Source organism: Notolepis coatsorum (genome assembly GCF_963971535.1).
Source record: "Notolepis coatsorum genome assembly, chromosome: 1".
Taxonomy (NCBI): Eukaryota; Metazoa; Chordata; class Actinopteri; order Aulopiformes; family Paralepididae; genus Notolepis; species Notolepis coatsorum.
The window spans coordinates 91,523,138-91,544,886 of record NC_140165.1 but is presented as its reverse complement, the minus strand read 5'-3'; positions in this window follow the sequence as shown (position 1 = coordinate 91,544,886).

Here is a 21,749-nt window from a genome sequence, read left to right as displayed (position 1 = left end):
GAGCTATTTGTTGGATACTGAATAAGGGGCGGTGACTTATATATATTGAGCTCCGCTCGTGTCGCATGCGCGGGCACCTCGCGCGAGCACGCCGGCGCACGCACGCACCTGAGCGAGCACGCCGCCGCCGGTGCACGCACGGTAGCATTTGTCTGAAAAGAAGGGCGCTTTACCGCACTAGCGTGCGGTGACGAATGCGGAAGCATTTTTGCACTGCTTGCTTGGCATTAACGTACAGGCTGCCTGACCGCAGCAGTTCAAAGAGGCAGTTGTTTGGGTGGCTGGGGTCTTTGATTATTATCTTAGCCTTACCCATGCAGCGCTTTTTTTTTTTTTTTTTTTTATTGCAAAACAAAATTATTAAAAGTCAGTACTCAACACACAATGCATAATGAAACTAACAATTAAGGTGGCTAAAATGACATGCAAGTACAGAAACAGAAAACAAAAAAAATATATAATAATATTTTACCGTATACAGTGTATATCCAACGAAATTACCAATTATACCAATGTCTTATACAGGATATACCTCTAATACCTATTATCTAGAACCCTACACACATATGCTCCAGCTCGAACCCCCCCCTCCCGGACCCCTCCTTGGATAGTACCTCCATTATCCCTCACTCCTAACCAGACACTACCATTATAAGCTAGCTTTTATTCTCTCCACCACTTCTAACCACATTGACATTTTGGATTCGTTGAGACCCAGAATTCTTGCTGTAGATATTTCTTGATAAATCACATCGAGATATGTAAGAAACCAAACCTTCCGGCAAATTTTTTCCGGTTGAAACCAGCGTGATGCGATCAGCTTTTTAGCTACTGTGATACCCGATAAAACCAATCTCTTTAGCTGTGGATTTACTGCAAACTCAAAAACATCATTCAATAGTAATACAGAGGGGTGTACTGGTATATTCCAAGATACAAGTTTTGATAATTGATGGGTCACATCTTTCCAGAATGCCTTAACTGGTGGGCAGTCCCAATACATGTGCATAAATGTCCCTTCGTCTCCATTTGTACATTGGGAGCATTTTGAGTCTTGTTTAAGACCCATTCTGTTCAGTCTTATAGGAGTCAAGTATGTCCTGTGAATATAGTTAAGATTGATTTGTTGATGGTCCGGGTTCCTTGATGTAAGACGGACATTTGCCCATGCTCCTTGCCAATCAAAGTCACTTTCCAGGTCTGGTATATCCCTCCTCCAGACAGAGTCTAGTTGGAGGGTTTCATACGAGGACGTTAGTAATTGATAATAAAAACCTGATACAAAACCTCTCGATGTCTCTCTTTCATAGAAGAATTTGTGGTATCTGTGGTGTTCAACTGGTATGTCTAATGGAACACCGTGAGACTTCAAACATAAGTTAAGTTAAGTTAAGTTTCTTTAATAGTTGTCATACAGAAGTACAGAATACTTTCATACAAAATGCTTCTTACTGTTACGCTCCAGAGACTGTGCTAGACAAGATAGTATCAAATAACATAGTATAGCATGTAATTTAGAAGAAGAAAATGAGGTCACAGTGTTCGGTATAGACATATGTACAATGTTCTGAGTTACCATATAATATACAATACTATGCAGTGTACTAATGTACAGTACTATATAGTGCAAAGCAGAAATGGGACGAGGTACAATTTAGGTACAATTTACAGTAAGGTGTACGAGTTGTAGTGCAATCCTTCATCAATAAATATAAAGTGTGGGGAGTGGGTGCTACAGTGTGTTTGTTTAAAGTGGGTGTGTGCTATAAAGTGTGTGGAGTGGGTGCTACAGTGTGTCTGTTTAAAGTGAGTGTGTGCGTGTGGATGTGTGTGCTATGTGCGTTTGGTGGTTGTTGTTGTGTAGTGTTCATTGTTCGTTTAGCAGTCTGATGGCCTGGGGATAGAAGCTTCTTCTGAGTCTTTCTGTGCTCGCCTTGAGACTCCGGTATCGCTTGCCTGACCGCAGCAGTTCAAAGAGGCAGTTGTTCGGGTGACTGGAGTCTTTAATGATTCTCTTAGCCTTGCCCTTGCAACGCTTGTTGTAAATGTTCTGGAGGGTGGGGAGCCCCCCTCCAATTGTGCGTTCGGCTGAACGTGTCACTCTTTGTAGTCTGCTTCGGTCTTGTGCAGTGCTATTCCCAAACCAGGAGGTGATGTTGCCAGTCAAGATGCTCTCTATTGCACATGAGTAGAAGTTCTTAAGGATCTTCTGACTGACTTGGAACTTCCTTAGGCGCCTGAGGAAGTAGAGGCGTTGTCGTGCCTTCTTCACAACACTGTCAATGTGTGTGGTCCATGTCAAGTCCTCGGATATGTAGGCTCCGAGGTACTTAAAGCTGTTGACTCTCTCAACCGGTGCCCCGTCGATGCTGAGGGGGCTGTAGTCCTTGACCCCCGACCTCCTGAAGTCCACAATCATCTCCTTTGTTTTGCTGACGTTCAGGGAGAGGCTGTTTTCCTGGCACCATCCCGCCAGGACCTTGACCTCTTCCAGGTAGGCCCTCTCGTCGTTGGCAGAGATCAGGCCCACCACCACTGTGTCGTCAGCAAATTTGATGATTGTATTGCTACTCCGCTGAGCCACACAGTCGTGTGTGTACAGGGAGTAGAGGAGGGGACTCAGAACACAGCCCTGGGGGGCCCCTATGTTGAGGGTGATGGATGAGGAGGTGCAGTTGCCTGCTCTCACCACCTGGGGTCTGCCAGTCAGGAAGTCCAAGACCCACTGGCAGAGGTCATAGTTCAAGCCCAGGTCCCTGAGCTTGGCTATGAGTATGGAGGGGACTATGGTATTGAATGCCGAGCTGTAGTCGATGAATAGCATTCTCACATAGTTCCCCTGCCTCTTGTCCAGGTGTGATGCTGCTGTGTGCAGCACATGGGCTATGGCGTCCTCCGTGGACCTGTTGGGGCGGTATGCAAATTGCAGGGGGTCCATGTTGATGGGGAGGGAGGAGCAGATGTAGCCCTTTACTAGCTTCTCAAAGCACTTCATGGCTATGGAGGTGAGAGCTACAGGGCGGTAGTCGTTGAGGCAAGCAGGCTTGGATTTTTTGGGTACAGGGATAATAGTGGACTTCTTCAGGCAGGTGGGGATGACAGCCTGTTCTAAGGACAGGTTAAATATGTCAGTGAATACCGGGGCTAGTTGGTCGGCACAGACTTTTAGGACGCGGCCGGGGATGCCGTCCGGACCTGCTGCCTTCCTGATATTCACTTTTTTAAAGGTCCGCCTCACCTCATGCTCTGTTACCCTGAACACTGAGTCTCCATCAGCAGCAGACCCCCCCCCCCCCCCATTGCCGTGGCTTGTGGGCTGGTGTTGTTATTACCAGCATCAAACCTCGCATAGAAGGTATTGAGGTAATTTGCTAAGGAGATGTCACTGTTCAGTTTGAGGGAGGCGCCTTTGTAGTCTGTCATCGTTTTGAGCCCCTGCCACATAGCCGTAACTGTATGTAAAAAAGCCATGTGGACTCGGTGAGATTAAATTTTGTGCATATTTCTCCATAACTACAAAAACCCTGGTTGTTAAAAACATCCCCTAATGAGTGTATGCCTTGCTCTTCCCATATAGGGAATCTTATAGGACGTTTTTCAATTAAGAGTGCATTGTTATTGAATAAGGGAGTGTGATTGTGCCATTTTTGTGGGTTAGGATATTTTTTTTGTGTTTCACGCCATATCCGGATCGCATGGGTAATTATGGGGCCAAATTTCCGCTCACAGTGCTTGATTGGTAGTTTAGTGTGTGCTATGTCCTTCAGTCTATGTGGGGCTACTATGTTTTCTTCCAATTTTCTCCAGGATACTAATGCTTGGGGATCAAACCATGTTGTCAATGGTCTTAATGTGTACGCCTTAAAATATTGGAAAAAATCTGGAACTGCCATGCCACCGTCTGCTTTATTTCTCTGTGCGGTGGATCTTTTTATACGTGGTGGTTTGTTATTCCAAATAAATTTGTATGTGGAGGAGTGTAATCTTTTCCAGTAACCCTCTGGAGGGGGTAACGGTAGCATTGAACTGAAGAAGTTGATTCTAGGTAGTACATCCATCTTAACTATTGATACCCTTGCCTGTACTGAGTTTTTAAGTTTTGCCCACCTGTCCAGGTCGTCTCTGATTTTGTTCTGTATTTTTGTGTAATTGTGCTTCACCGTTTGTCTTATGGTGGGAAATATTTCCACACCCAAGCATCTAAAATGTTTTACCATAGGTATCTCACCTGGGAGGGTTGTATCTTTTTTTGCAGGGGTGTTAAGTGGAAGGAAAGCCGACTTCGGCCAATTTATTTTAAATCCCGATAGATCACCAAAGTTCTCAATCAACTTGAGTAGATGAGGCAATGTGGTGTTGGGGCTTTGCATGAACAATATTACGTTGTCCGCATATAAACTAATTTTATGTTGTGTGCCCTTGATTACGATTGGTTCTATGGATTGGGATTGTCTTATATATTGTGCTAAAGGCTCTAATGATAGATCGAATAGTCCGGGACTAAGAGGGCAACCCTGTCTGGCTGAGCGTGATACCGGAAAGATTTTGGAGATGAATGTACCTGTTGTAATCATGGCCGATGGGTCTTTGTATAATACTTTAATCATATCAATGAATCCTTTTCCTAACCCCATCCTTTCTAATACTGCCCATAGATACGACCATTCCAGCCTGTCAAAGGCTTTCATAGCATCCAGGGACAGCATCGCCTTAGGTATGGTGTCGTCCTTGTCTGCATCTAGTACGTGCAGTATTCGTCTTATGTTATCAGTGATCAGGCGACCTCTTATGAAGCCAGTTTGGTCCGGATGAACTAAAGACGTCATATGCTTTTGTAATCTGATGGCTAATACCTTAGAGTACAGTTTGACATCGGTTCCGAGGAGGCTTAAGTGTCTGTAACTACCGCACTCGGTGGGGTCTTTGTCTTTTTTGAGAAGGACTGAAATGAGTGCAATATTGTCGTTTTTATGGAAGTTCCCCTCCTTGACTGAGTATAAGATCATATTTAGTAATAAGGGTCCAATTATGTCCCAACAAGAAAGGTACATTTCTGATGGGATACCGTCTCTTCCAGGAGCCTTACCATTTTGCATTTCGGATATGGCCTTCTTGAGTTCCTCTAGTGTGATCGGTGTTTCTAACTGTTTAGCGTCATCCTCTGAAAGTTTAGGGAGAATAATTTGATTAAGATATGTGTCCATTTTGTTTTGATCAAAGGTCGTTTCTGAATTATATAAGTCGGAGTAGAATTCTTTGAATGTATCGTTTATTATTTCAGGGTCTGTTTCAAGTACTTGTTGTGCTCTAATGGTAGTTATATCTGCAAATTTTGCATTAATTCTTAATCGCATGGCTAATAGGTGACTAGGTTTAGAACCTTGGGAGTACTGCTGTTGTCTTGTGCTGCGTATTTGCATTTCCGATTGTTGTCTGTATATGGCATTGATCTCTGTTTTTAGTACGTTAACTTGATTTTCTAGTCTAGTTGAGTTGTTGTATTTTAAAGAATTAAATAACGTTGAGTAAAGCGTTTCCAGTTCAGACAGCATTGATTCTTGCGCATTTTGGAGGAAAATCTATCAGTGAAATCCTTGATCATACCCTTTACCGACATCCATATTATTCTGGGGTCTTGCACCGAGTTTGCATTCTCCCGTAGGAATACTATGAGAGCTTCTTTGAGTTGTGTAATGAATTCCTTGTTATTAAGCAGCATCGAATTAAAACGCCATCTTGGGGCCCGGGAAGATAGTATACCAAATGTTGCTTTTAGGAGTAAATAACAGTGATCTGATAGTGCATTGGGTATCATTTCCACTTCATATTTATCAAATAGTCTCGGGGATGCAAAGACATAATCAATTCTGGATAATGTGTTATGTCTCGCCGATCGACAAGAGTACTTTCGGGTCGTGGGATTAAGTGAACGCCATAAATCATTTACACCTGTAATCTTTGACCAATCCTTTAATGCTTTAGATGAATTTTTTTGTTCGCTGGAAAAGGCGAGGTAAGATTTGTCCATCCTTGGATTCCAAATGGCATTAAAATCCGCACCTATTATAAATGAGTAATCGGGATGGTTTAACATTTCATCGGTTAGTGTAGTGAAGAAACCCTCTTCGTACAAATTTGGGGCATATACCGCTGCCAACGCTATTTTCCTGTTATTGTGTACAATCCTAGCTATAGTTATACGCCCATACCCCCTTTAATTCAATATTTAACTTACGTCTGACGACTATGGCTACACCTCGAGTTCTCGTACCAAAAGAAGAGTGACTAATATTATGATATGTGTTATCCGCTAACGTATCTATGTCTTCCTCTAAAATGTGCGTTTCGCTTAGTAGAGCCACGTCCACATGTTCTTTTTTCATCAGTGTGAGCACGCTTTTGCGTTTGTGTTGTTTGTTTATCCCACCAGTGTTCCATATCATTATATTCAAACTAGCCATAATCTATAAATGTTTTTGTGTAGTTTTTGGTAATGCTTCTGGAGTGCGAAGCTACAATAGATGTACATCCAATTATTGAGGTCCCGTTGAGAGCCGAGCTTAAAAACATATATATATACAAATAAAAATCCCCTTTTTTCCCCTCACCCAGAGAGTCGTACAGGCCTGTGTTCCAAAAACACATCCTCCGCGTATGACTCCCTCCCTTAGGCCACCGGATTGCCCAAACTGAGCTTTGTAATCCTAATCTTCCTATGCTAATTGCCATAGGATCTAACATTTTCATTCTAATTCAATAGAATGTCGCTTTTGGTCTTGCGCCTTCCCTTACTGTAATGAAATATGAAAAATGAAAAAAAAGAATAATACACTTTCATCGATATATTCATTTGAACCTTCTACTAACTTATGTAGGAAACATCAGAAAAAAGGAAAAGATTGTAGAGAAACATTAACACCTTAATATGAAGAACAATGGGAAAGAACAATGTAAGATAAGAGGAAAAAAAAGGAGTGAGAGATAGAATAAAACTCAACGTGGAGAAGCCACTAGAACAGAATTGAGTAAATAGATAAAAGAGAAAAAGAGAAAAACAGAGACTTTTAGAGCTACAATGTGCCAATCTCTACATCAGTGGAGTGATTATTTAAATGATTAGAATAACCTTGTTGTGCTCATACGTTTAGGTGTGGTTGATTTTTTTTTTTATAAAGTCTTATTAAGGCCTGATTAAACTTCAGTCAATTGATCATATGCTTATGCTTATACACACCGGATGTTAATGTTAGAGTTGCAGGCCTACGTTGTAATGGTGCATTATATTCTAGAAGGTTGTAGAATACACTAGTATATACTAACAGACTGCTGTTATGTTCCAGAATGATCTTCCTACCCAGGGTTCATGACTACTAGTATTTTCGGGATATTTCTAAGTGACCCAGAGCAGTCGAGCGATGAGCCCAGAATATTCCAGATTGTTCTTAGTGTCAATGATATATTCTTGTCTCCACGGAGACCAGAGGTCTGAAAATATAATGCATTACGAATCATATTATACACATTATGCCTTGGTGTAGCCGGCATGCATATCATCTGCTACTTTTGTTGAGCCCGGATAAAGTCATTCTAATACTGATATACACAGAGAAAGAGAGAGATGAGAAGGCTTATCTGTTGTTAGACAGTGTTTCGCTCTGCCTTGGGGGTTCTGCTCCATGTAGATTCCAGTATTCCTCGGCTTCTTTAGGCGTGTGTAATCCTACCCTACGGCCGTCACTGCCCACGATCGATAATAGCGCCGGGTATACTAGCCTTGGTTTGAGGCCAGACTTGAACAATTTCTGCATCACCTCCTTGTAGGGGAAACGCTGAGCAATGGCCTCTTTGCAAAGATCCTCGTAGATAAATATTGGGTTTTCACCATGTTTCAGCTTTCCCCTTTGGTTGCGAGCAATTTTGATGATGTCATCTCTTATTGCCGTCTTGCGCAGAGTAACAATGATGACTCTTGGACCGTTGCTTCTTTGATCCCGAGTACCGATTCTGTAAACTTGGTCCACTATCAGCTCTGTGTTTAGAAAGTTGTTACCCAAAATCTCTGATAGCACTGTTGGAAACTTGTCGTCTGTGCAATTGACTGATTCATCAAGTCCTACAATGCGGATGTTGTTTCGCTTGTAGTAACGGTGGGTTTCGAGTAGCCTCTCCATCGCTTCATCTTTAACTTCTTGTATTTTCCTCCGGCATGCCTCTTCCACCCTTCTTATCTCCTCTGTTACCTCTGTCAAACCAACGTTGATGATGTTCTCGTTCTCTTTGACTGCCCGTGTAATTTCTGTCACCGTATTCTCCACTGTCGTGATTCGCAAGGACTGTACAGCGACCGCTCTCATAACCTCTTCGAGTTTAGCATCGATGTGTTCGAATTTAGTATCGATGTGTGCAACGTGTAATTTGAAAGCGACCATCTGTTCTTTCATCAGGATAGTCAGTGAGTTGAAGTCGGGTTGTGTAATTGCACTGCTTGTGTCAGTTGATGTTATGGGTGCAGTGAGGGATCCGATGGATTTGTTTGCTATTATCTTCTCAAAATCACCTGCTTTATCCCTCACGGTACTTTTCCCTGTCGTTCCTGTTATGTTGTCATCTATTGTCTCCCTCTCGGGGCCAGTAGTCGTTGGTCCCGGTGTATTCTCCTCTATATTCCCCACGTCGGGGCTTGTCACCGACGGATCTGCCGCAGCGTCGCCTGTTATTTTTCTTGAACGTGTTTCAATCGGCGCCGTTGGAATTGCTGTTTCTTGTTTCTTTCCACCCTTTTTCTTATCCTTATCCATGTTGTCTTTTGATATAGTTAGTAGAAGGTCTTATCAATACATACGATGTGGTTTAATCTCTTTTGGTATTGTCCAAATAAGGTTTTTAAACGAAATTAACGTTAACGGGAGCGGAGCTATAACCAAATGCGTGCGCTACATATTGCAGCTAAACCGGAAGTCATGCAGCGCTTGTTGTAAATGTCTTGGAGAGTGGGAAGCCCCCCTCCAATTGTGCATCCGGCTGAACAGGCCACTCTCTGTAGTCTGCTACGGTCTTGTGCGGTGCTATTCCCAAACCAGGAGGTGATATTGCCAGTCAGGATGCTCTCTATTGTGCATGAGTAGAAGTTCTTGTTGATTGATTGATTGATTGAGTGAAAGGGTTAAAACTCGAGCGCCAGTCATACAGACTGCAGAAGTAAGCATGCCCGAGTGGACAACACTAATTCACCTGGTCTGCATTTTTGGCATTTGTAGATTTAGATTATATTTAGATTAAGAAAGACTATATTTGTATATGTATTATATTGTAAGGAAGGGGCAGGACTAGATATGTTTTTACTTCCTCCTGTCCCCTCCCCAACATATTTTTTGCAATTGCTTTAGGTAAATGTTGTGTGAAAACACTTTTTCTAGCTTTTTTATGTTTTATATGTTTTTAATTTATATGTTTTATTATGTATTTGTATATGTTTGGGATAGGAATCAATTAGCTGAGAGTAATCAGGTAGAGCCTCGTCCAAGCTAACTTCAAAGGCTTGCCGCTTTATTCTGCTTCAACTCTGATTTAAGTCATGAAAATATGTTTTATGGGTTTTAGCTATCTAAATAAGTTGTACAACATAACCAGTGATAACCCACTTTGTTGTGTATTTAAAAAAAAATTGCACTTAAAAATATTTACATTTGTTCAAGCCATGTCATGGCCACGACACTGTTCAAAAAGTAAGCCTAACATTTAGAGCAGGGGTCAGCAACCTTTTTGACATGGAGTGCCTGTTTGAAATATAGTTGTAACTAGTGTGCCTCAACAATATTCCATGCATCGTCAATACTTTTTCTCATAATCAGGTCTTTTTAATGATAATTTTTACATTATTACATCATTATTGTTATTGTTATTATTAACAATATTATTATGATGGTTGTATCAACCCTAAATCTGAGTTGGGGGGAGGGGGATGCAATGCAGACAAACAGCTGCATACAGTGTGACCATTTCACTCACATTTGCCCATACATTTTTGGACACATCACACACCATCAGTGTGTGTACTGTACGTGTGCTGTCATAGCTCCACCTACAGGCCTAATGGAGAACACCAGGATGTGAATGGAGGGTGAATGTGAGGTATATCGTGTAAATAAGTTTTGATTGATCGCAATACTACACTGTAAAAAAATAAATAATAATAAGTTACCAGGTTTTCAGTTTTCAATCCATAATAAGTTAACAGAAAAATAAGTACACAACCACATTATTTTAACCTAATAAAACTATGTTTATTGTCATTGTTTTAAGAACACAAGTTGACTTGGTAATACTCACATTTTGAGTAAAAAAATTGCTTTTAACATGTGCAATGTTCAATGAAATAGAAAAATAAATAATCAAATTGGTTGATTAATCCCACTGGTCACAATGGTGACCGTAATAATGTTTTTGTTATAAGGCTCTGCAAATGTTACTGAATGATGTAGCAATGTATTTCCAGCTAAATTGAAATAATAAACAAATAAAGGGTCTCAATTAAATATGTGGTAGTAAAAAGAACCTGTGGGAGGATTTCAACAAGATAAATGCGACAACAGTGCAAAATATTTCACTATAGTAGTTCAAAATTATTATAATTTTTTTTTTTTTATATATATATTTTTTTATGCTGCTATAGTGAAATATTTTGCACTGTTGTCGCATTTATCTTGTTGAAATCCTCCCACAGGTTCTTTTTACTACCACACAACGCATGCCTAGGGTTGCCTACCCCTGATTTAGAGTGTCATGTTAAAGGTGTATTATGTAAAATATCTCTTGGCACATAATTACCTTTGTGTAATTGCAGTACTTTAATTTAAGGAATTTAAAATCATTTAAAGGGTAACTGGGTAGAACCTTTTATTTTTTTACAAGAATATAAGAGAAACCAGAATGATGCATTTCAGTATTGTGTTGCAACATAAAAAGAGTGAAATGTGATTATTGATTTAGAATCAACAATGTATTTGACAGTGTTAAAGTAAATTATGTGTGTTTTGGTATTATTGGGGGAAGTTATATGTGCAGAGTTAGGATGTAAATGGTGAATGTTTATTTGATGAAAGAAATAATGTTTGTACTGGAAAAAGGAATATAAATGAAATACCCTGCAGAAGTCAGCATGGCCCGAGCTGACACTAACTCTGTTTGTTTCCAGTGGTGGAAGAAGTAGCTACACAGTGTTAGGACTCTGTAACAGGTGGGCTCAAAGGCACAACACGGGAGACAGGATAATGTTCAACCCCATAGGGCATTTATTAATACGCAGAGGGGAGAAAAAACAAGTGAGGTGTGTGTGCGTCTTTTAGCCTGGTGGGCGGATGCCCATGGCCGGTGGAGAGCACTGGGGTTAGTGAGCTGTTAGTGATACTTGCCAGGCCATTCTTAACCCTTTGGGTACCGTTCACGTAGAACTACGTTTCTGTCGCCCGACGGTTGAGTGCCGGAAACGTAGATCTACGTTTTTCTCACAGTATTTATTTTATTCGCTATTGCCATTCATAATTCAGCGGGGCACCTTGTGCATACTGTTCTGAGTGTGTTTGAGCTGGCAGACGGTCTTATACCGCCCTCTAACGCCTTCGGCCGCTATTGCACTCCATTAGAAACGGTATAGTTTATTTTCTCTACCGAGCTGCGGCGTGGGGGTGGGTCCTAAACACTCCGGCAAAACACGCGCTGTAGGGATGGCTTGGACAACTGACCCCGTCCGCCCGTTCATGTGCAATGCCCAATAACGTCGGAGACAGGATCGCTGTGGATAACTGGAATGGCGATCAGATAATTGGATACTTTTTTTTGCATTACATCAGAGACCAGGTAATGACTCAATCTTGCGTTGATCTGATATTTCTTTCTCCCACGATTGAAACTATCTGTGTGTGCTGTGTGAGGCTGTTTATTGTTGGGTGCAGGAGGGGGGGGGGGGCGCCGCGCTCCAGGGCCCATTTCATGTATGCACGAGGAGACATAATAATGATAATCTAGCGTTGATTTCAGGAATATTCGATAATCAGGCGAAAAATGACAACGTGATAAGTGGATTACACAAAAACGCTATTATCGCATCTTTTTCCTGGAATTACTCAGAAGCACCCAAACAATATTAATTTACATTTACATTTACATTTAGTCATTTAGCTGACGCTTTTATCCAAAGCGACTTACAAGTTCTGTACGACAGGTCATCAGGAAGGGTACAACTCAGCAACAATATTCATCAAAGTGTTGCGTGTTACAGTGTAGGTTAGTTTATTAGGACAAGTGCATGACAGTAAGGTTAGTTAGGGTTAGATATTTTTTTGAATTTTTATTTTTTTATTATTTTTTTTTATTTTTATTTTTTTTATTTCAGATAATGGTTGAAGAAGTGCGTCTTTAGTCGACGGCGAAAGATTGGATGGGATTCGGCTGTCCTAACTGGGGTAGGTAGTTCATTCCACCATTGTGGGGCAAGGACTGATAATAGGCGGCTTCTCTTTGATGACCCTCCCGGAGCTTGGATAGGTCTGAGGCGGCCAGAAGATGCAGAGCGTAGGGGTCTTGAGGGTGTGTAGTTAGAGACCATTGACCGGAGGTAGGCGGGAGCGGTTCCCTTTGCCGCACGGTATGCTAGGTCGAGGGCCTTGAAGCGGATACGTGCAGCAATGGGGAGCCAGTGCAGGTCCCTAAGAAGTGGGGTGACACGGGCCGACTTCGGTAGGTTTGAGATCAGGCGGGCCGCTGCGTTTTGAATGAGTTGAAGAGGCTTGGTGGCAGTGGCCGGGAGGCCAGCTAGCAGTGCGTTGCAGTAGTCGAGGCGGGAGATGACTGTTGATTGGACGAGGAGTTGGGTGGCTTCTTTTGTCAGGAAGGGCCGGATCCTTCTGACGTTGCTCAGGAGGAATCTGAAGGTTCTGGTTGTCGCTGCGATGTGAGCAGAGAAGTTCAACTGGTCGTCGAGGACAACACCAAGGTTCTTGGTGGTCAGGGACGCGGTCACAGCTGCATTCTCGACTGTGATGGAGAGGTCGGTCAGGGGGGAGGATTTGGCCGGCAGGTGGAGCAATTCTGTTTTGCTTAGGTTCAGTTTGAGGTGGTTGGTCGTCATCCAGGCGGAGATGTCGGACAGACAGGCCGAGATCCCCTCAGAGACGTGGATATCTGAGGGAGGGAAGGAGAGGAAGAGTTGAGTATCATCGGCATAACAATGATATGAGAAACCATGAGACGTGATAATGTTACCCAGTGATTTAGTGTAGAGGGAGAAGAGAAGGGGTCATAGGACTGAGCCCTGGGGGACAACCGTCCGCAGGGGGCGGGTGGCCGACAGAGTCCCTCTCCATGACACTTGGTAGGAGCGGTCGTTGAGGTATGATGTCAGCCATGACAGCGCAGATCCAGCCACTCCCATTCCTGCGAGGGCCGCGAGGAGGATCTGATGGTTGACTGTGTCGAAGGCTGCAGATAGATCTAGGAGAATCAGGACAGAGGAGAGGCCTTTCGCTTTTGCTAAGTGAAGTGCCTCTGTGACCGCAATGAGGGCCGTTTCTGTGGAGTGGCCAGTCCGGAAGCCAGACTGATTAGGGTCTAGGAGGTCATTCTGTAAGAGATAAGCAGTAAGTTGGTTGGTTGGTTGATGCATATTCAAAACGGTATAAAACGGAAATGTACTGATGAAAAAATTATCTGTTTTTTGCACGTTGACTGGAAGCAACTCACTGACAATCGACGGTGTTATTAGATCCATAGCTATAATATCAAATATAGGTTTAGCTCTACAAACAATGTGAGCGCTTACATATTAATGGGTGGCAAGGCCAGATGCACTTCCCGGAAGGGGCGTGGCACCCAATTTGTTAAGGAAGATCTGACACTGATGAACGGAGACCCAGGCTTCTTGTAGTGTAGCGTGATGTCTTTCACTTGTGCCGATTGCACGCCCGTAGAGCGCACGCCGAAGTGCAGGGGGTAGATAGTAGTAACCCTTCCCCCGGTCCTGCGGGACCAGACGACAACCCTCCTCCCGGGTTGGCTGGTCCAGGTTTCGGACCTTCACAACTCCCCTTCAATACACCACTTCACACGACAACATTGCCAACCCGTGGGCTGATCCAGATCACCTCACTCACCTGATTAACATTATTTGCTGCCATTTATGTTTGATATATTCGTTGTCTATGTTGTCTTTATTATTTTCACTGTGTTAGTCTTGTGTCCCTACTGTCTGTGATTTGTAAATGTGTTTTAGTCTCGTATGTCTCAGTTTGTACAATTGTTATTGTTTTCCCCTGTGTGCTCTGTATTCTGTTAGTTCTGTCTACCACACCTGTGTCCTGTTAGTAATTACCCTCTGTCTCTAATTAGTGTTTGTATTTAGGTGTTCTGGGCCAGCATACACTTGCTGGTTCATTGTCTCATGTTACCTGTGTGTCAGTCGTGTTTCCTTGTTTTCTGTTTTGAGTAAACCTTGTTATCGTCACAACGCCGTGTCCTGCCTCCTGTTGATTATCTCTCCGTTATCTGCTGCAATTGGGTTCCACACTCCACCATGCCAACGAAACGCGCCATTCGTAACAGGGGGTGTGTGAGAAGGGCAGGGAGGATTGAGCTGACGTGAAGGGGATGTGTGATATGGTAACAGTTCCTTGATTGATTGATTGATTGATTGATTGATTGATTGATTGAAAACTTTATTAACAGATTGCAGAATGGGTACAATACAGTACAGCTCAATACACACAATTGTTAAGGGGATGCAGACCAGAGAAAGACTTTCGTCTTGTTTACATCAGGGTCCCCCATTTTCAATTCATCAGGATATATATGACATACATGAATTACAGATAGACAGTACTGCTACATCTATACATTTATGACATACCAGATGTGCAAATACAGTACTGTTTGTGATACAAAAAGAGTCCAGAAAAGAGAGTATATACATTTGACGTAAAAACTGTACATTGGAGGAGGTTGGGTAGGTGGGGTGGGGTTGGGTGGGTGGGGGGGGGGGGGGGGGGGGCTGTACATTGGAGGTGGTTGGGTGGGTGGGGTAAAATACTAGAAATACCCAGATAAATTAGTACTCTGGTAAAAGTAAAAGTCCTCCATTCAAGTTCTACTTAAGTAAAAGTAGAGAAGTATTTGCCATTGAATGTACTTACGTATGTATAAGTAAAAGTATGCATTCTACATTTGTGTATTCCAGTGCTTGGGAGCATTTCAACCCTCTAACCATTGACCTCTAAAGGTTATGTTAAAGTGGTGTGTGGTCCAGTTATGCTGCTCTGATTAAAGGTTATGTTAAAGTGGTGTGTTGTCCAGTTATGCTGCTCTGATTAAAGGTTATGTTAAAGTGGTGTGTGGTCCAGTTATGCTGCTCTCATTATGTTCTCTTGAAGTTGAATGTATGTATGTGTGAAAGTATACATTCATACATTTCATTTTTTCTATGGAAAATAATTGTATTCAAGTAACTAGTAACTGATGGGTTCAGATACATGTAGTGGAGTCAAAATGCAATAAAACAAGGACTGTGCAATACAATACAATATTTTGATTATAGCATCTATTGTAACTATATTTATTGTAATGCAAATAACTGAGAGGGCAAGTTAATTATATTGTTATATTGTTTACACTGCCTATTTTAATTTTTACTTTTCTACTGTACTATAATTTTATGACCTGTATGTCTTCTACTATTACCATGTACCTGTACCTCCCCTCCCCCCTCCCCATGCTGTATGATGCCTGATTTTCCCCAAGGGGATCAATAAAGGAATATCTTATTTTATCTTATCTTAATACAAAGAATATTGATCAAAAGGATAAAAACACAATAAAGCCCTAGAGCTGGTTTCCATTATGGTCCTTTAAAATAAGACGAGTGAAGTGAATGTAAGTGTGCATATGTGAGCAGGGAACATAAAACAAGATACAATATGAATGTATAAATTCATACAAAGAACAATACTTCACATCAATAGAGAGCTCACCAAATAACAACAGTGGGTCTCATTCTCGAACGAAGTTACGACAAAATATTTCGTCCTATTTAAGACATATTAGGGCTGGGAGTGGGAGTCTTCAAATGTTCCTGAGATCTTATTTGAGAGCAGATCTAAGAGTGCTGAGGAGCACACTTAAATATGCTCTCAGCCCACGATCAAATCTCATGATTGATTGACTAATTTAAAATGTTATTATAACTTGACAGACTGTGTTCTCATAGTGATTCCTTCACGTCAACGCTACAGGCCTCCTTGGAATTAATTACTTAATCATAATTAAAATAAATATGACAATATTTGTACGATAAGAAATTACGAATTTGATGTCGGAAAAATAAATAATATGGATTCATCTGATCACAGGGCAGCTGGATTAACCATATCTGAACCAGCTATTTTGGACAAATAATTACTCAGATATTCAAACACAATTATGCAATTATTGTGAAATGATTGAAAATAATAATAATTTAATGCCTTCTGTGGAATTTGTATTTCTTATTTGTTACACATCTGTTTTAATGATTAATTATATACATTTGAAAGAATGCAGGTCAACATGCAATGTATCCCATTGATTGGTATACAATGGGACAGACCTTTGTTTGATTGATTGATTGAAAACTTTATTAACAGATTGCAGAATGGGTACAGTACAGCTCAATTACATAAGGGGATGCAGACCAGAGAAAGAATTTCGTCTTGTTTACATCAGGGTCCCCCATTTTCAATTCATCATAACATATATGACACACATGACACAGATAGACAGTACTGCTACATCTATACATTTATGACATACCAGATTTGCAAATACAGTACTGTTTGTGATACAAAAAGAGTCCAGAAAAGAGAGTACATTTGACGTAGAAACTGTTGGAGGAGGTTGGGTAGGGATGGGGGATAGACTTACACTGTACAAGCAAAACTGTACATTGGAATATTGACAAAACCATACTTGGTCATTTACTGTACATTGGAGGGGGTTGATATAGCTATAAACCTGCATTCCTTCGAATATATCATTAATCAATTAAACTTATATTGAAATACACTATATAGCCTATACACCAACACTGAAATGACAGTGGATAAATAAATAAGAACTAAAGCTAATCGGTGGAAATAGACTGCATTAATATTCCATAACAAGTCTTGTGTGCGCCTACGAATGAACAGTAGCCTATTCTCGAAGTCAACTTCCTGCCTGTTGTTGCTAGGCAACTGCAGCGTGGGGGGTAACTGCCCCGCCTCGTACATTGTGTACGGTTCATTTAGTGCAGAAACGGATCGTTAAAGCGTCAAATTAAAGACTATCAAGCGGAAATTTCTTCAGTCCTTCACAATGCCAAAGAGCTGCTGTGTTACGCGTTGTACTAATGACAAAAACAGAAATCCAAATCGCAAGTTTTATACCATTACGGAGGAAAAAGTGGCTGGTGGCTAACGTTCGGCTAACTCGCTCTGCTTTTGTGGTTGTGGTAGCTACATGCTAAGCTAACGTTAATCACATCATATCGAACCGATAGGAGCTTATCTTATCTAATCTTACGTGGATGTTTGACCGGGTAGTGTCACACGTGGTACCACCACGTAAGATTAGATAAGATATAAACTCCTATCGGTTCGATATGATGTGATTAACGTTAGCTTAGCATGTAGCTACCACGACCACAACACCAGAGCTAGTTAGCCGAACATTAGCCGCCAGCCACTTTTAACTCCGTGATGGTATAAAACTTGCGATTTGGATTTCTGTGTTTGTTTTGTTATTAGTACAAAACGTAACATAGCAGCTTCAATTTGGGTATTCGAGAGTTGGCCATGTCTGTATGTGTTTTGTATGGACATTATGTCAAGTCAATCAGGGGGAGCTTCTTTGAATCATATCTCGCCTTAGAATCACCAGAAAGGCTTTCGAAATAGTGAAATGCCATGTTGGCCTCAATATTTTCAAAACAAATCGTATAAAAATTTTATGAAATGAACAAGAATGTGATAAAACATGTAATAAAAACGGACCTCAACACATGCATTTGATACTAGAAATCCGTATGGTCCCCCTATACCAAGATGGCGGCGGTCTCGTGACGTCAGAGTGTCTTCGAGAATAGGCTTATTCATTCATTACGCCCGCCGTAGGCTATATATATTATGTCATTCATTCATTCATATACAGTACTGCGCGCGCGCGCGTGTGTGTGTGTCTGTGTGTGCGCGCGTGCTGCGGCAGGTGTGTACCGCGAGCTGTATATGATGCCAATACATTAATCTAATCTAGTTTTGATGGGCGCAAGCGTGATTACGAAACCTAGCCGCATTTCTCGGAGACGCTCTCTGATTGGCACTGACTGACGCTAGGTTTCCTAATCACGCGGCTCGCAAAGCACTTCCGCCATTCCATTTCACACAGCTGCGTCACCAGTTGCCTTATAAGGAACTATGGAGGCGGTGTTTTGTATGCAAATGAGCTGACGCGCTTTGGAGTTTACGACAGAATGCCATTCTCCAAGCAGATATCAGATCATATAATTTCTGCGACCGTTTCAGCCACTTAAGACATATCTCCAGCACGTTCAGGACTCAGAGTGTACTTGTCATAGATTATGTCTCAGTGGTTCCAAGATAAGTCTTCCAGAATATATCTTTGGAAAATTTTCGGGAATGAGACCCATTGACCCTACAGCGGTTCCAATACTTAACACCAATACAGGGGACAGAAAAATAATTAACAGATTAAGAACCGTTTTGCAGCCATTTCTTTTAAGTCAAATGTACTTTTTGACAACAAAATATGTTGTCTTGGTTTGCCGTATAGCAGCCGGACAGGGGAGGTTGAACAGGTGTGGTGAAGTAATAACAAAAGACATTATGCAGAGCCGACATGACTGTACAATTTCTCCCTAATTCACACTGTAGTGTAAACGGTGCCTCCACACTCACCAGACCACATGGTTATCTGACGTCTGAAGAGCTTCACCTGCTCTAAAGAAACCGTGCAAAGCTTCAAAACACAGTCATTCATATTCACGTTGTTGACAACTGTATATAATCTATATGAAGAGCGTGGTCATTCATATTCACGTTGTTGACAACTGTATATAATCTATATGAAGAGCGTGGTCATTCATATTCACGTTGTTGACAACTGTATATAATCTATATGAAGAGCGTGGTCATTCATATTCACGTTGTTGACAACTGTATATAATCTATATGAAGAGCGTGGTCATTCATATTCACGTTGTTGACAACTGTATATAATCTATATGAAGAACGTGGTCATTCATATTCACGTTGTTGACAACTGTATATAATCCATATGAAGAGCGTGGGCAATTGATTGATTGATTGAATTTATTTGACAATCAAAATGACATACAATACCGGTACACACATGTACAGCCATCACATATAATCTAAAATCGTCGAGGATTAAAACACAATAAAACCTTACGGTTTATTTCCATTGTGGTCCTCATTGACGGTACACAGTGTGAGAAGAGCATTTATGCAGGTGAACACCAGAAAGGCGGCTGGCCCAGATGGAATAACAGGACGCATACTTAAGTCCTGTGCTAACCAGCTAGCCCCTGTGTTCACCACCATATTTAATCTATCCCTGGCGGAGTCAGTGGTCCCTGCCTGCTTCAAGATGTCCACCATTATCCCGGTACCAAAGAAACCCTCCCCAGCAGGTCTCAATGACTACAGACCGGTGGCACTCACCTCTGTGGCCATGAAATGTTTCGAGAGGCTGGTCAAGGATCACATTTGTGCCTCCCTCCCCAGTGATATGGACCCTATGCAATTTGCATACAGGCCAAACAGGTCCACTGACGATGCGGTCTCCCAAGTACTGCACAGCACCCTCTCTCACCTGGACCGTCAGAAGGGGGGCTATGTGAGACTGTTGTTCATTGACTACAGCTCAGCGTTCAACACCATAGTCCCCACCAGACTGGTGGACAAGCTGATTGAGCTGGGTCACTGGATACTGGGTCACTGGTCACTGGATACTGGACTTTCTGAGTGAAAGGCCCCAGGCGGTCAGGGTGGGGGGTCAGACCTCCAACACCATCACCCTGAGTATCGGGTCCCCCCAGGGCTGTGTCCTGAGCCCCCTGCTGTATTCACTATACACACATGACTGTGTGGCCAAGTTCAGCTCCAACTCCATAGTGAAGTTTGCGGACGACACAGTGGTGGTGGGGCTGATCTCGGACAACGACGAGAAGGCCTACCGGGAGGAGGTTGAGGTACTGGAACGCTGGTGCCAGGACAACAGCCTGCTCCTGAACATTGGTAAAACCAAGGAGCTGATCGTGGATTATAGGAGAGGACAGCAGGAGACACACACACCACTGAGGATTAACGGGGCTACCGTGGACAGGGTGAGCAGCTTTAAGTACCTGGGGGTCCACATCGCAGAGGATCTGACATGGACAACACACATAGACTCGGTCGTAAAAAAGGCGAAGCAACAACGCCTCTACCACCTGAGACAGTTAAGGAAGTTCAGAGTATCTGGGAAGATACTCCAGTCCTTCTACTCCGGAGCTGTAGAGAGCATCTTGACTGGAAACATCACTGCCTGGTATGGAAACAGCACGGCACAGGACAAGAAGGCCCTACAGAGAGTGGTGCGCTCAGCCGAGCGTACCACGGGTATTGCACTACCACCCCTGCAGGTTCTATACAACAAGAGTTGCAAATCCAGAGCCTGCAGAATAATGAAAGACCCACACCACCCCAACAACAGCCTGTTCATGCTGCTCATGTCAGGCAGACGCCTGCAAACACCAGCTGCTAGGACAGAGAGACTTCGGCTCAGCTTCTTCCCCCAGGCCACCAGAGCCCTGAACACTGAACTCTCCACACACAAGCACACATGAGCACACACACAACACACACACTGTACACGCTCACACACTAGCAGCCACTTTAACATGAGCAAGCACACACTCATGCTGCACACGCCCACAGTTATGGCCACTAAGGAAAGGTCACTTTAAAAATAGTATAGTATAACCGGAGATTGTATAAATTAGCATGTACAGAAAGACACTACCAAAGGACCTAGTATGTCCTCCATGCTCTGTAAATAACTTATGTACATATACCGATATGCCCTAACATGTTACTTGTTATTGCACAATGTTACTTGTTTATTGCACAATGTTGATTCTATTATATGTTATTTGCACATCGTTGCGGGCAAGACCACCCGCATTTCATTGTATACTTGTATGACAAATACAAGTGACAAATAAATCTCTTGACTTGACTTGACTTGACTCACAATGGACAAGTTTACTACTAGTATCCACCATGCACAAATAAGACATATAAATACAATACAAAATAAATGCAATAACACAAACAAAACACAAAGTCTACAGCACACCCCCATATATCATCATCCCATGTGACTAAGCCATTTCTTCATATCTTTAAAAAAAAAAATCTTTCTGAGACAATCATTTTTATGGACACTGGCAGTTTGTTCCACTCAGTACCGAAAGGTATTTTTCCCCATAGAGCTACTGAAAATGCACAGTTTGATATCAGTTAAATACATCTGATCATAAAAAAACTCCCCTTGTTTTAATCTCCAGTAATAATAATAATAATAATAATAATAATAATAATAATAATAATAATAATAATAATAATAATAATAATAATAATAATAATAATAATAATAATAATAATAAT